The sequence below is a fragment of the Sinocyclocheilus rhinocerous genome, unplaced genomic scaffold (assembly GCF_001515625.1).
Source record: "Sinocyclocheilus rhinocerous isolate Xijiao unplaced genomic scaffold, SAMN03320098_v1.1 scaffold254, whole genome shotgun sequence".
Lineage (NCBI taxonomy): Eukaryota > Metazoa > Chordata > Actinopteri > Cypriniformes > Cyprinidae > Sinocyclocheilus > Sinocyclocheilus rhinocerous.
The window spans coordinates 1,763,568-1,779,925 of record NW_015628690.1 but is presented as its reverse complement, the minus strand read 5'-3'; positions in this window follow the sequence as shown (position 1 = coordinate 1,779,925).

Sequence of the window (16,358 nt, the reverse complement as noted above, 5' to 3'; positions counted from 1 at the left end):
AAAAGTTATGTTTTTATGACATGTATGGATCTCCTTTTACGTCTACTTTGCTCACAAGTTCAGCCAACCGAACACTCTCGTGTAAATTCCTAACCATTTTTAGGCGAATTGGTGGCTAATTCGTAAGAATTCGCACAATTTCACCCGTAAGTATGTTAAAGTAGCATACTGCCCGCCCACTTGTTGGTCTGAATGAAAATGCAAATTCATTCTTTGCCACTAGGTGCAGCTTTTGGAGGGGTAAAAATAGCGGTTTTATTAGGCATTACTGGCGTGATGAAATGGAAATGAGACCAATCACTGCAGATTAGCGTCACACAAAGGATGGGTTTGGGAAAATGAATCATTGAGCTAGTCGATTGGGAGTCGTTGAGCAAGTAAGGTAAAAATAAATGCATATTATAAGACAATGAATGTGTTTTTTGACCTTGCCTGCATGTCAACCTGTTGTTGGGGATAGAGGAGAAACAATAATGTACAGTATGTGGAAAATAATGTGTTTTTTTAACTTTAAACCGCATAAACACATTTCATTACACCAAATACACAAAATAATGTTCTTTTTAGCAGCATCATATGACCCCTTTAAGGGTGGATCTTCAAGCTTAAAGGGATAGTTCACGCAATCAATCAATCAATCAATCAATCATCATTCATTCGCCCTCATGTTGTTCCAAATCCCTAGTTTTCTTTCTTCTGCTGAAGCTAATGTTTTAAAGAACTTGGGTGGCCAAGCGGTTGATGGTAGCCATTGACTTACATTAGTATTTTTTCCTCCATACTATGAAAGTCGGTGGGTACCATTAACCGCTTACCCACGTTTTTAAAAACATCTTTCGGTCTCAGCATAGAAAGAAACCCATAAGGGTTTGGAATGACACAAGGGTGAGTGATTGAGGACTGAATTTTAATATTTTTAATAGTAGGCCCTATGTTTCTGTACAAATCACATTTTACAAATTCATACAAAATCACCACCTCCTAAAATAGTTGTTTTCTCATGATGAGACAAAACAAAACATTGTCATTTACTGCTACAAAACTGTTACAGACTTAATTTATGACATTATTTCTTCTGTGGGACACACACAAAAAATAAATGTTGTTCTTGTCAGTACTAAGAAAGTCAATGGGGTCCAAAACAACACTGGGGCCCTTTGACTTACATTGTATATTCTAAAAAACAAAAGAAACATACAAAAAAAACAGTCTTTTTTTTTTTAATTGGACATAATGTTCATTTATGGGTGAACTATTCCTTTAACATAGACTGCAAAGGATTAAATATTTAAAATGCTGACCAAGTTGATGAATTATTCATGCTTCATTCCATATGCATGGACAAATCTGTGTGTAAATGTTCATATGTATGTAAGAAGGTAATTTGTTGGTGTAACCACATAGAGAAATAGAATCGCTATAGGCATTCCCACAATCTTCCCATATCAGCCACTGGATGCCAGTATAGTACTGACTTGGTATCCTGACTGCACCCTAGCAGGGTTTCTATTCTTACATTTTCTTAAACAGTGGGTATTTATTACCATAATGTGACCCATTAAAAATAATTTAGCTTTTAAAAGATGCATGCTGCTGGTGTATGACAAACAACACAGGTCACCACTTTAAAAAAGTGACAGGCAGTCATATCACTAAGCTTGAGATGTTTGTTGGGAGTGAAGTATCAACTGCTGCTATCCCTCTAGCAGCTTGTCAAATTTTCCAAGCACTTTGGAGACAATCCTCATCTCCGCTCTCACCTGTCACCGGCACGTTGTACCTCTCACAAGCCGAAGGGTGAAAATTCACTCACACAAGGTAATTGTGTCAAAATACATGTTTGAGCAGCAACAGAACAGATAATTTTCCTGTGTTGCCTTTCTTACACCTCCACAATTTGTCTCTGAACTTCACCTTCGTAACACCCACAACGTTTTGCCTCAGAATTTCAGTGTACATGTGCGAGCCTGTGAAGAACCGGAACAGTAAAGGAGGAGAGAAGGAAATGAATGAATTAGCATTGAAAACAATTTCAGTTCACTAAGGATCCTTTGTCAAATGTAGCAAAAAGGCTTTTTCCATTCCAGTCGACTTGCTCTGTGAGGAGACAGCTGTTTTTAATGCAGGGGCAGCGTGGGTCACAACACTGATATTTCAGTAGGTCAGCTGACTGATAACACTTTCCAGCAAAGGCTTGCCCACTGGGGTTGTTTCCATTACTGTGTTTAAAGCACAATAGAGTAAATCCAGTCTCCCGACTTTTCCTTAAAAGGTTTATCTTAATAATGTGTTTCAGGAGAGGTCAAAGGTCAGCCTGGCTCCTGGCAATCTCAAACGCTCGCTTACAAATCACTGCAGAGTTTCAACCTATACTTTATGTACACCAGCTGATAAACGATTTGCTTTTAAAAACATCTTGTTTATGCACCATCCCAAGATTTACTTATATCATTTGAATTCTTAAAGTCATGCAGATTAAAAATACGCAGTTGCTCCAAAAACATTTGGACACTTAAAGGAATAGTTCATCCAAATATGAAAATTCTGTCATCTACTATGGAAGTCAATAGGGACCATCAACTGTTTTTTTTTAACCGACATTCTTCAAAATATCTTCTTTTATGTTCAACAGAAGAACTCCTCCAGGTTTAGGACAACTGGAGGATGAGTAAATTAACAATTAACAACATTAACAAATGTTTTTGTGCCTTTTAAATTTATTTATTAAATATGGTTGTCAGATGCTAGTGGAATATGTTATTGTAATGAACAGCGTTATACATCCACTAACAATCACCTTCAGAACCAGTTAGTAAAATTTAAAGTCATTGCAAAAATACAGTACCTCACTAAAGCGAAGTTATCTCTGAGAAAAGCATCATTTGTTTGGAAATGCCACTTTTATATTTTGTTATGTGTGCAATGAAATTAATACATTTTTAAGTGTCCAAAAGTGTCCAAATACATTTTGGGTCCAATGTATTGCATAATATTAAAATGCCCTAAAATTATCCATCTCGTTTTCGGATTATGGGTCTGTGGTTGCACATGACCGCAATCCCACTGCTTTTCTTTATTCATTCACACACATTACACGGTTGCAGATCGTTCAAGAGTACATGTGTTTAATTAAAGTGAACTGCAGTATATTACATGGGAACCACTTTAGGTTTGAATTAGTAATTTGTGTTAATTATGCATGGTGTGCCGGCTGTTGAAAAAGTGTAGATTAGGGCCCGGTCGGCCTTACAACACTGATGTGATACTTCAGTAGTACGAGGCACCTCACTGCGTCTGCGCACAGGCTCTGTGGGCTCGTTTTAATTGCATCAGGCAGCGCCCACAGCTAGAGTACTGGGCAAGGAGCATCCCATCCCTCTGCCTAATGTCTGAGATGCTTTAGAAAGTTGTTGGTCCCTGCGCGGTAGCTGAGTCATTATGCCGGGCAGTGCTTCTCTGTGGCTTTGCACATTTTCTCCGCATTGATGTTCTTTCATCTCTCCACTTCTCCCTCTTGCCGGCTGTTTGCTTCTGTAATGGAAGAGTGTGATCAATTCTTGCCCTTCCAGTTCTGCAAAAATGCATTTTGATATTTTTTTATTGTGTATTACCAGGAACAGCAATTGGGCACACATATCTGTGAGGGAAATAAAAACCCTCTTTCACGGTGGGCTGTAAAATTTAATAATATTCCCAAACCTTCAAATCTATTATTTTGCTTAGAGTGGTTATAAAAGTCAAATGTATGCTGCATTCAGTATCTGGAAGAAAAGAGATTGATACCATACAAAGCACCCTGATACACTAGATACATGTCACAGTGAAAGTCTGGCTCAAAATTTTAGTTTTAGGATTTTGAATGTTTTAAAACAAAGTAACGTGACACAAACGAAGCACGTGACTACATTCATCAAGGTACGTTCATTATTGCAAAGTAAACGGTGACATACTCACAAAAAAAAAAAAAATCGAACAATTTTAATTATGATCTATTTTTAATACAGTTTTACCAGTATATTATCTTAAATCTTCAGCTAAGAAAAAATCATTACAATGTACAAAACAATCAGACTGGCAACAAGAAAAACACTAACAATATTACATTAATATTAATACTGCCCCCATTTAACTATAATCAATCACTGAAAAGGTCATTTTAACTTCAATTGAGATGCAAAATTGTGCCAGTTGTGTTTGTATTAAAAAAAGAGAAAGTCTGCGGTGTGATTAGCAAGACATGAAAGTAGTGCTGGTTTCAGTTACCCAGATATACAGAGCTGCCAAGGACAACAGCGAATATTAAAAAATATCCAACCACTGAATACCACAACTGACCAATTAGAATCAACTATTACATAGTGCTGTGTCATAATGAGAAACAGTTAGGATTTCACACTTTTTCTAGGTCACTGATCAAATAAGCAAATTTGTGACAACTCTTTTTCACATTTGTCTTGCTTCCACTGAAGCAAAAAATATGTTTTTTGGAAGACTCTCAAATCATGCAGGAAAATATGAATAATCACTTAAGAGGTCCATGTCAGCTCAAGCCCATTAAATCAGAAGTGGACATATCACATACTAAGAAATTCAAGGACTTGTTATAGTACTTACAATAACTGGGTAATAACTAGGTACTAACCCTGACCTTAACTCTTGTAGTTACCTTATATTACAATTTCTTTCTTAGATAAGTACACTGTAAGTACATGTGCACATACTGTAAATAAAGTGCAACCGAAATGTAATAACATAATTTGTAACAACCCCATTGTATGTTTTTTGAAGGCATTAAACACAAATAACCATCTTTATGATTTACAATCAACCTTACTGAAAACCAAAACACATAAAACATGCAAGGCTCTACGTTTACATGCACAATTTTTGGTGAATCTGAATGAAGTGTTTACATGAACGCTAAATAAAGTGATCGGGTTGATGTGCGCATTTATGTCACAAGCTTCAAATTGGATTTTTTTTGACATGCGCACACTGCACAAATATAGAGTTTCTCACTGTTGCACATAATAACCACTCTCCTACACGGTTTCTTTATTTGTTTTTAACATCAGAATTAATATTTATCCATTTATGGATAAATATATACAACACTTTATTCAAAAGGAAGAACCGCTCGTTCCGCGCGTCATAGGTCATTACGCTATTTCTGCATCAGTGCACATGCACAGTCCTTTCAGTTTCGGGGTTCAATTCGATCGAGTGTTTACATGCACTCTCAGTCCAAATTTAGCCTGCTCTGCTACTTCACAGAAAAAGTACATTTCTCTAAAGCTAAATCTACAATGCATGCTTCATATGAATATTTAAAGTTATAGACTGTTATCTTAACCAAAACCTTAAATCTATACGCATGAATGTATGTTGATAAGAACCTAAACAATTATTTGCATGCTGGCTTTCTTTCCTTCGTTCTTTAAAAGATTTGCAGAAAAAACATTTTTTGCATTTGAAACGGTGCTCCTGAAGCACAAGGTAAAAGTGAAAATAGTTGTGTCTCCTGTGCATGAGTGCCGGAATAAATGAATTGGTAAGTAGTTTGTTTGTTGGGGTTTTGCTCTGTAGTATTGTGGAGCACCTCTCTCTGTAAATTAGGTCCCAATGGAGCACTGCATCACAAACCCCTGCACTGATTGTGCGGCTAAAGCTCCTACAACCTAACTACAGTCCATTTGCACCAAAGGATAAACTCCGGCTGTGGATTAGCTTTTTATTTTATGTTCCCCTAACCTTTTTTCTTTTAATTTGCACAGTTCGTACATATCACTCTTGCAGAATCAATTCTATTACCCATGAATGCTGCAAAGGTATTGCAAGATTCTCACCTGCTGATGAAAAAACCCTGGGATTATCCCGGTCTCCAGGGCCGATTTTGCTCCCAAGAGTTTCTCCCATTGTGAAGACTTTTCATTCTGGTTTTATTGGGAGCTCCAATCATGTCAGTTTGGCCTCAAGGGACAACCTATGCACCCTATCACATCGCCCACAATCCTTCAGCGTGCAGAGAGAGAGAGAGAAAAATGAATATGCCAGGACTGCAGCTGGGGATGATGAATTATATTTGAGATATGCAGACAATTTACCTGAGTACGGTGCATATGGCTCCTGTTTTTCCCGCTTTTCTGTGTTCCACAACGTTTTATGTGTGTTTGTGGCTTCGTAAGAAACGGTCGATCTCTTGTGGCTTATCAATTTCACAGACGACCGAGTCAGACGCGAATGCGTTCTCCAGTGTCTTGCTCTGTATATTCCTCAGCAAATAGGTTGGCGGATTAGTTGATGCAATCGGGTAATACAGTGCTCTCAGCGCTCAATGCCACTGCAAAAATCCCTCAACAATGACCGTATGAAAGTTAACTTGCTCGAAAAATAGGAGCTGTTTTCGGCTCTGGCTCCGCATTTACTTCGGCTTCCAAATAAGGCAGAAATACAGAGATCCGAACGCTGTCTGCGGAAATATAATCTCAGGGTGTGATTTCTTTTTAACTCAATGTTCTGGTATTGCCTTGAGATAAATACCCCTCTCCAGATGCAGTCCACCGTCCCATCCTTGTGATTTACAACAGCACGTTGTTGCCTAAATTAAATTACTCCTCAGCTAAACACTCAAACCCCGAGTCCTTATTTAGTTTAGCCGTGACACTAATGTGTGGAGAGATTGCGGCCCACAATACTCATAACTCCCCAGCGCCGCGAGCCAAGCTCTCCGTACCCCTAGTGCAGATGGAGCTGGCGCCTCGAGGCCTGCAGGAAAAGCCCGGGCCTGCCTGGACGACTGATTGAATTTGGGCCTAATTTCTGCCACTTGGGCCCGTGAGCAGGCTGTAAAGATCCCGCTGCAACCTGTAGATTAGAGCCCCACATGGTGCCTTACAAATCACTCCCACAGCATGACTGCATGTGCGACTGCGTGCGTCTGCCACAAGAACATTAGATTAATTAACACTTCTGTGTTTGGCACAATTGGAGCTGCAAATGTTAGCATAGTGATTAGGTTTATCTGGCATTTATGTGATAAATTGTAGGTTTAGGACACGCACACAACTGTGCCGGAATTAAGTGTGGCGCATAACAGTTAAACGTGCAAGTTGGTGCATCTCTTTATTCTTGTGAAAATAGCTTGGTGTTTTCACAGGTGGCGTGTGCGGATGAGTCAATGTTTGGATCGGGAGGCGGCTGTGTGCATGTCCTTGCTTTTATATCTGTATGGGGGAGAGGATTTCTCTTCAAATCTTGCATCTCAGTTGCGCTGGCAGAACTTGTGCTGCAGAATGCCGTTTTCTCCCTCGAAAGGCCGGACACAGATCATTTAGCTTAGGATTTGCTATGCAGCCTAATAAGAAGCCATGATAGGCCCTCTGACAATACAGTAAATTAGCTCATCGCTGCATCTTCTTATAGCCGTGACTTGAGGTCTGCGCCTAAGACGTGCCGGAATTAAGTGTGGCGCATAACAGTTAAACGTGCAAGTTGGTGCATCTCTTTATTCTTGTGAAAATAGCTTGGTGTTTTCACAGGTGGCGTGTGCGGATGAGTCAATGTTTGGATCGGGAGGCGGCTGTGTGCACGTCCTTGCTTTTATATCTGTATGGGGGAGAGGATTTCTCTTCAAATCTTGCATCTCATTTGCGCTGGCAGAACTTGTGCTGCAGAATGCCGTTTTCTCCCTCGAAAGGCCGGACACAGATCATTTAGTTTAGGATTTGCTATGCAGCCTAATAAGAAGCCATGATAGGCCCTCTGACAATACAGTAAATTAGCTCATCGCTGCATCTTCTTATAGCCGTGACTAGAGGTCTGCACCTAAGACGAAATAATTATGTCAGATTAATCCATTATTATCCAAATGCTGTCTGTCGGAAAGAGATGAGATGCACTGGGCTCTGTATATAATGCACTGCTCTGCTAGTGGTTCATTCTTTAGGTCAATGAGAAATAAGACAGTCTGTGATAACAAAAAGGAACAATCTGCTTAAAATCTCCAATTCTGTATTCATGTACACACACACACACACACACACACACTATTTATTTTCCATTTAATTTTTATTGATATATTCTTAATAGCATTTAAATTATTTATTAAATGGATGTTTTATAAACTTTATTTAGTTTTCTGATAAAAACAAACATGAGGTCCAAAAAGGGGAACAACAGTACAGTACAATCCAATATACATTAACAGGAGGAAACAAAATAATGTAATAGTTGTTAGAGATGAATATACCTGATATGTTAAATACTAAAAGGTTAGTCAAATCAAAAGATTATATTTATTAAAATTTTGAATTGGCTTATATTTTTAGATTTAAAGGTGACATATCATGAAAATCTGAATTTTCCAGGTTTTAAGTGCTATAATCAGGTCCCCGGTGCATCTACCAACCAAGGAAACGTGAAAAGGATTAACCCAGTAACTTTGTTTTGGTAAGCCTTTTACTGCAAGTGTCTGAAAAAACCAGCGCGTCTGATTTCGCTCCCCTAGTGATGTTGCAAAGGGATCTCATTATAATATTACCGCCCCTTAATCTGTAAGTTTGCACCCAAGGCGCCGTCATTTGATTTTGCAGGTGACAAAGGTGTACCAGTTCTAATGAAAGTTTGAGCAAAACATGTTGCTTGCTAACTGTTCTGTCATTGGCTGCACAGATGAGCACAGAACACTATTTATAGTCCCAGCCTCAAAGCAGACAACAGAGCAGTGGATTTATTGATTTATTTATTGTAGAAGTTTAAACTCATATGGTTTAAAACGCATGATTTCAGCATGATAGACATGATAATCAAAACCAAAACAGATGTTTTTAGCAGGTACGATCTGTAATGGCAGCTCTATTCTGGAAAAGGGGTCGGGGAACAGCAGCTCATTTGCATTTAAAGAGACAGACACGAAAAACAGCGTGTTTCTGCTTCCACTCAAAATAGGCATTTTCAAAATGATATAATAAATTATCTGTGGGCTATTTTGAGCTGTAACTTCACAAATACATTCTGGGGACACCTGAGACTTATATTACATACTGTAAAAAGGGGCATAATATGTCTCCTTTAAATTTTGTTTCAATTTTAGTAATTTTATGTGCTTTTGTCATTTTTATTAGTTTCTTTATTAGTATCTTTATTCTAATAAATGTATATTTCAGTTACAGTTATAGTAATTGTATTAATTCAGCTTCAATTTACTTATTTTAGTTAGTTGCCAAATTAAAAATTCGAAGTTTTTTTTTTAAAGTTTTTGTTGTTCATCTAATATTTATATTTACTCTTTATTTCAATTAATGAAAATATATTTTAATAGTCTTACTTAACAAAAACAATACTATTTCATATGGTTATGCCATTTTAATTCATGCCATTTTCGAGAAATGTTTTGATATGTTTTGATAAATGTCATGTGGTCTAATCATCAAGTAAAATGTAAGAAAGATGTACACTTACTTGTAATTATTAATGCACAGTTACTAATAATTTTTTTTTTTTTTAAGTATTTAAATATATTTTTCAAGATATAAAAAATTTAAATATCATTTTGTTGCACCACATTATCCACCTGTACTACAAAATTTGCTACACAAAAGTTTTCAAGTATAAATAATATTAACAAATATATATATATTTTTTTCTACAAAATAACAATAAAAGATTATGCAATGGCAAAAAATGACATGTCAGTTATGGCAGTGACCCCAATGCAAATGTATAAGTATGGCAATCACTGCATATATGACTTTTGCGTTGTTACAAGTAGCATGTTGGTTGTAATCATAGAGCCTAAGAACTAAATTACTGTGCTAGAACCGCATTTTAAGTGTGCTAGATGAGTTAGGGGTTATCTCGAGTCCTACTGAGACTGCGATGTTCTTCCATCATGCGTGCCGTGAATGTGGAATAGAACAGATAGAACAGATTTCAGTGCTAACTGTATCAGTGCATCTGTGGATCAAGGCTTGCATTTAATGAGCGAATTATCCCTGCAAACATTTCTAATAGCCGCATTCATACTTTCTCCTCCCATTTTTTAAGCAATTAGGCCATTTTAAAGATAGTCTTATCGATCTGACAATTTTTGCTTTCTTTTATTTGATAAAAGGCAATTAGCTTATCGGTGCAAAGCATGCCACCATATGACAATCTGATAGATGGATACCCCACAAAACACAATGCGGCCATCACGTCTTCACTGTCAGTGACAGGGCTTCTATTACAGCTACAAAAACATCCGCATCAATCATTGCCTCGGCACCTTTTGAAACAATGGGCCTGGGACTCGCTGGAAATGGCAAATCAGTAATTGCAGCCTCATTGTCAGGCGGGGACAAAACAGGGTCTCATTCGAAAACTCCCACCTCTCTGTTTTTCGAGCTGATAAAGTCAATCCAACCGCCGGCATAACTAATAATGCATAATCACGGCTATTAGAGACAACCGCTAAGTAAAAGGCTGAGGATACAAGACGACTCCCGCTAGAATAACTCTCTGGAAAGGTGAGATGTCTGGCTGTTGACTTGATGAGGGTGCTCTACGACGGAGTTATTCACGTCCCGTTCCACATTCGCAGAACGTCTGAGTAGCTTTGTGAATGTGTGGTTTAAAGGAGTTAATTGATAAGGAGACTGAAGGAGGCTAATGAAAAGCACTTTGATGGCTCTCATTCGGAATGCTCTGTTACTCTGCTGTAACCTCAGGCCTCTCTTGCAGTAGCAATTATCAGAAGCATGTAACCCGGTGAGAGCCATCTGCAGCCTCTAGGAGTGTAATCTTCATGAAATAGATTCAGATTCAGAGCTCCAAATGAAAGCCACAATGTTGTCCAAAAGTGTGAACTTTCAAGTGTTTTCATTGTTTTGTTTGGAGTTTTTTTCTACGTACAGTCCAGGTAAAGAAGATCCAACTTATCCAACGTCACACTACGGTGGGCTGGACTGATCACTGAAATAAATTGGTTGACTTGGCAAAAATATAAATGCCATTTAAGATGCACAAGATCCATCAATTTATCTGTAGAGCCTTTATAAGACATCACGACCAACATATACACTACTACAAAAGTTTGGGGTCAGTAAGAAATGTGACAGTGACAAAAGATTTTCATTTTAAATAAATGCAGTTCTTTTGAACTTTCTATTCATAAAAGAATCCTGAAAAAAATATCACTGTTTCCACAAAAATATTAAGCAGCACAACTCTTTTCAACATTAATAATAATAAATGTTTCTTGAGCACCAAATCAGCATATTAGAATGATTTCCGAAAGGCCATGTGACACTAGAGTAATGGCTGCTGAAAATTCAGCTTTGCCATCACAGGAATAAACTACATTTTGAAAGATATTAAAACAAAAATTTTTATTTTGAATTTGATTAATATTTCACAATATTACTGTTTTTACTGTATTTTTGATCAAATAAATGCAGCCCTAGTAACCATAAGAGTAACTAAAAAAAAACATTTAAAAAATCTTACTGACACCAAATTTTGAATGCTAGCGTACACACATAATTTTAATAAAAACCTGTTCAAATGAGTAAAGGAGTCACTCTGAATGAGCTAATAAATTCACTCACCCTCTATCTAGACGTATACAGAGGGCACAACCAACATATCAAATAAACACAAGAGAAGTCAAAGCATCAGAAAAGCATGGCATAATTTATCTTTAACCATATGCGTTAACATGTTCAATAACTCAATAACAAAAAATACTGATGAATGTTCTTTGAGATGTTGTGCCTTGGGATTACTTTAATCAGCATGACATATGTTCTCAACTCCCTGGATGTTTCTTCTACATAAAGTCTTTCACAAGTGCAAAGAATAGCATAGATGACACTGCATGAATTACAAATGACAACACTTTTTTTATTGCACATACATTTTTATCACTTGCAAGGTTAATAACTTTTTCATTCATCAGTTCTGACTGAACAAATCACAAGAAAAGTTAGTCAAACTTAAACTGGGGCTTTTCACTGTTTGTTTCACTTCTATTACAGCTACAAAAACATCCGCATCAATCATTGCCTCGGCACCTTTTGAAACAATGGGCCTGGGACTCGCTGGAAATGGCAAATCAGTAATTGCAGCCTCATTGTCAGGCGGGGACAAAACAGGGTCTCATTCGAAAACTCCCACCTCTCTGTTTTTCGAGCTGATAAAGTCAATCCAACCGCCGGCATAACTAATAATGCATAATCACGGCTATTAGAGACAACCGCTAAGTAAAAGGCTGAGGATACAAGACGACTCCCGCTAGAATAACTCTCTGGAAAGGTGAGATGTCTGGCTGTTGACTTGATGAGGGTGCTCTACGACGGAGTTATTCACGTCCCGTTCCACATTCGCAGAACGTCTGAGTAGCTTTGTGAATGTGTGGTTTAAAGGAGTTAATTGATAAGGAGACTGAAGGAGGCTAATGAAAAGCACTTTGATGGCTCTCATTCGGAATGCTCTGTTACTCTGCTGTAACCTCAGGCCTCTCTTGCAGTAGCAATTATCAGAAGCATGTAACCCGGTGAGAGCCATCTGCAGCCTCTAGGAGTGTAATCTTCATGAAATAGATTCAGATTCAGAGCTCCAAATGAAAGCCACAATGTTGTCCAAAAGTGTGAACTTTCAAGTGTTTTCATTGTTTTGTTTGGAGTTTTTTTCTACGTACAGTCCAGGTAAAGAAGATCCAACTTATCCAACGTCACACTACGGTGGGCTGGACTGATCACTGAAATAAATTGGTTGACTTGGCAAAAATATAAATGCCATTTAAGATGCACAAGATCCATCAATTTATCTGTAGAGCCTTTATAAGACATCACGACCAACATATACACTACTACAAAAGTTTGGGGTCAGTAAGAAATGTGACAGTGACAAAAGATTTTCATTTTAAATAAATGCAGTTCTTTTGAACTTTCTATTCATAAAAGAATCCTGAAAAAAATATCACTGTTTCCACAAAAATATTAAGCAGCACAACTCTTTTCAACATTAATAATAATAAATGTTTCTTGAGCACCAAATCAGCATATTAGAATGATTTCCGAAAGGCCATGTGACACTAGAGTAATGGCTGCTGAAAATTCAGCTTTGCCATCACAGGAATAAACTACATTTTGAAAGATATTAAAACAAAAATTTTTATTTTGAATTTGATTAATATTTCACAATATTACTGTTTTTACTGTATTTTTGATCAAATAAATGCAGCCCTAGTAACCATAAGAGTAACTAAAAAAAAACATTTAAAAAATCTTACTGACACCAAATTTTGAATGCTAGCGTACACACATAATTTTAATAAAAACCTGTTCAAATGAGTAAAGGAGTCACTCTGAATGAGCTAATAAATTCACTCACCCTCTATCTAGACGTATACAGAGGGCACAACCAACATATCAAATAAACACAAGAGAAGTCAAAGCATCAGAAAAGCATGGCATAATTTATCTTTAACCATATGCGTTAACATGTTCAATAACTCAATAACAAAAAATACTGATGAATGTTCTTTGAGATGTTGTGCCTTGGGATTACTTTAATCAGCATGACATATGTTCTCAACTCCCTGGATGTTTCTTCTACATAAAGTCTTTCACAAGTGCAAAGAATAGCATAGATGACACTGCATGAATTACAAATGACAACACTTTTTTATTGCACATACATTTTTATCACTTGCAAGGTTAATAACTTTTTCATTCATCAGTTTTGACTGAACAAATCACAAGAAAAGTTAGTCAAACTTAAACTGGGGCTTTTCACTGTTTGTTTCACTCCGCTTGCCTGTTTTCTTTATGTTACGGACTGAAGTGTTTATGTTTTCTCTCAAAGGAACATATGAATCAGCAAATGAGGAACAAAAAACCTGGAGTGGAGTAATTTCAGAACACTTGGCTGGAATATATTCTATTTCCGTCTATGCGTTGCTTAGGGCCATGCAAAGACTGATGGTTTGGCTTGTTTTAGAACATTTTTTTGTGTACAATGTACAAACTAACTGGCCAATTTGTATGAAAGTTTTTCATCTGAAGTTACTGAACTTCTTGCCTATAGAACTGCTGTGTAAACAAGCAAGAGTACTGATATTCAGTGATGTGATTTTGCTTCACGTTGGACTGATAACAATGCAATCTTTTAAAAACAGGCCCTGACTGGCAGACAAATTCCTATTCCTTTTTTTAGGAATACCATGTCATTTTTTGGTGGTACCTCAGGCTGCATGCACCTCCTGCACAAACGTGGGCCAGCTTATTTATGTGGAGAGAAGCTCAGACATTATATTGATGTGTAAAACTTAACAAAAGCCTTGCTTTTTTTCTCCTCCTTTGTGTTTTCATACTTCATCATGATGATAGAAGATTTCAGACTGCTGTGAAACCTGGCTGAGAATTGATTTACAGAGGAGTCAATTCTCGCAAGGTCCCTCATCCTCCCCTCCCTCTCTTACTCTTTCTCTCTCTTTCTCCTTTCTTTTCTCCTGCCGTCTTTCTCTCTTGCTTTTTTCTTTCTCATTGACTTTCTCACTGCTGTTCTTCCAGTACCGCATGACAGGTGTTGACGGGTTTTCTGGTCTAACTAAAACCCGCATGTGGATGCAATCAATAATCATACCTCTACTTCATTCCTCATGTTCAGCTTTGTTATAGACGTACAATAAAAACAATTAATTCAAAATGGAGAAACTTAATCGGTTCTGTGCAATTGTGCGAAAACATTTAGCTACAACAAATTTTTGTATGTTTTTCCCAAGACAGAAAGATTTATAAAAATACAAAGGCCAGCTAGATAGATAGATAGATAGATGGATAGATGGATAGATGGATGATAGCTAGAATCAGAAATATTGTCCAATACATTTATTTAAATATTTTAAAATAAATAGATAAAAATAAATAAATAATGATAAGATATATAAACACATAATAACTCGCTCATAAGTCACTTGATAAAAACAGCTGCTAAATGACAAAATGTAACTGTAAATAAATCAACATACACTTAGCCATTAACATATTCTGTTGAACAAATGTTTAAACAATTTAAGTCAGTTCAAAGAGCATAAATATCTTTAAATTGTGTTTTTATTTTCTCCAGAGGATGTTCACAATTGCCACTTATTTACATTAATAAGAAACAGATTTACCAAGAGATAGCGAGCTGCCAGCTACTATGAAATGTGCCACTATTCATGTAAGCAGTTGGTTAATGTGAAATCAAATATCGCAGCGTATGGGCAACTGGCTGTCAGGAAGTCGCTGTGAAAGTAATTGATGGTTATTGTTTTTTGATATTAATCATATCGGCAGATTTGAAAATTCAGCCAGCTGTCTGTGTTTACGAGCTGACTTCAGAGTGCACAGGGAAGGCATCAGTGGGGGTTTACATGATTTAGAGCACATAAGGCTGAACAATACTAATTTGCCATCAAAGCTAATCAAAGGTAATTTTGGAAGCTGACGAATCTGTGTGTACACTGTTTTATGGGGAACTTTTGTCTATTTTTTTTTTTGAGTGATACTGTACAGTGACCTTGCCAACATATGCTATTAACTCTGTCCAACTAGTCTAATGTTTGTTTCAATCTCAGGCATCCATTGTTGCACATGCAATTTTAATTCACCTACTCTCCAAGTCTGATTGTAACAGGATGTTTATGTTTCTATGAACAAGGTGTGTTCAATCGCGTTTGTCCTCGCTGGGGTCATAACAAGTGTATGATAGTAAAGTAGAGTAGAGATGAAAGCTGCATGCCAAAGCTCTTTGGCAACAGATGGATGAAAAATATGAAACAGTCGTGACACAAAATGAAAAAAAGTGTTTCTTTACAAACAGACATAGACAAAGAGAATTCAATTCAACCTTTGTTATCATAGTGTTCCTTTATATCTGGACTCTGAAAAAAAACTCCTACACAGAGGTTCATTTGTTTGTCATCAGCCGAAGCAGAATTGTGGGTCTGTGCTCACAGGAGGGAAAAAAGATTACAGTTTTGATTCCCCAGTCTATAATTGATCTGTGTATTCAATAAACAGAGAGGGTTACTACTATCCATAAAATGAGTTTTTCACCATCTTCAATAAACAAACCAATAAGACTCTGCTTGGAAATATGATACACTGTTATTGTACAGCACATATTCATGTCCTCATTTCTTTCTTTCTTTCTTTCTTTCTGTTCTCTGAGAGTGGCTGCTAGCTGCTTCTTATTTCATTTCTTTGTACATTTTTGATGAAGAATCTTTTAAGTTCCCTACAAATTGAATAAATATGAGAAAACGTACAGTCAGTCTGTTATTATCGCAAAATCAACCCTGACAGGGTGATCAGGATATACTGTATATTTAT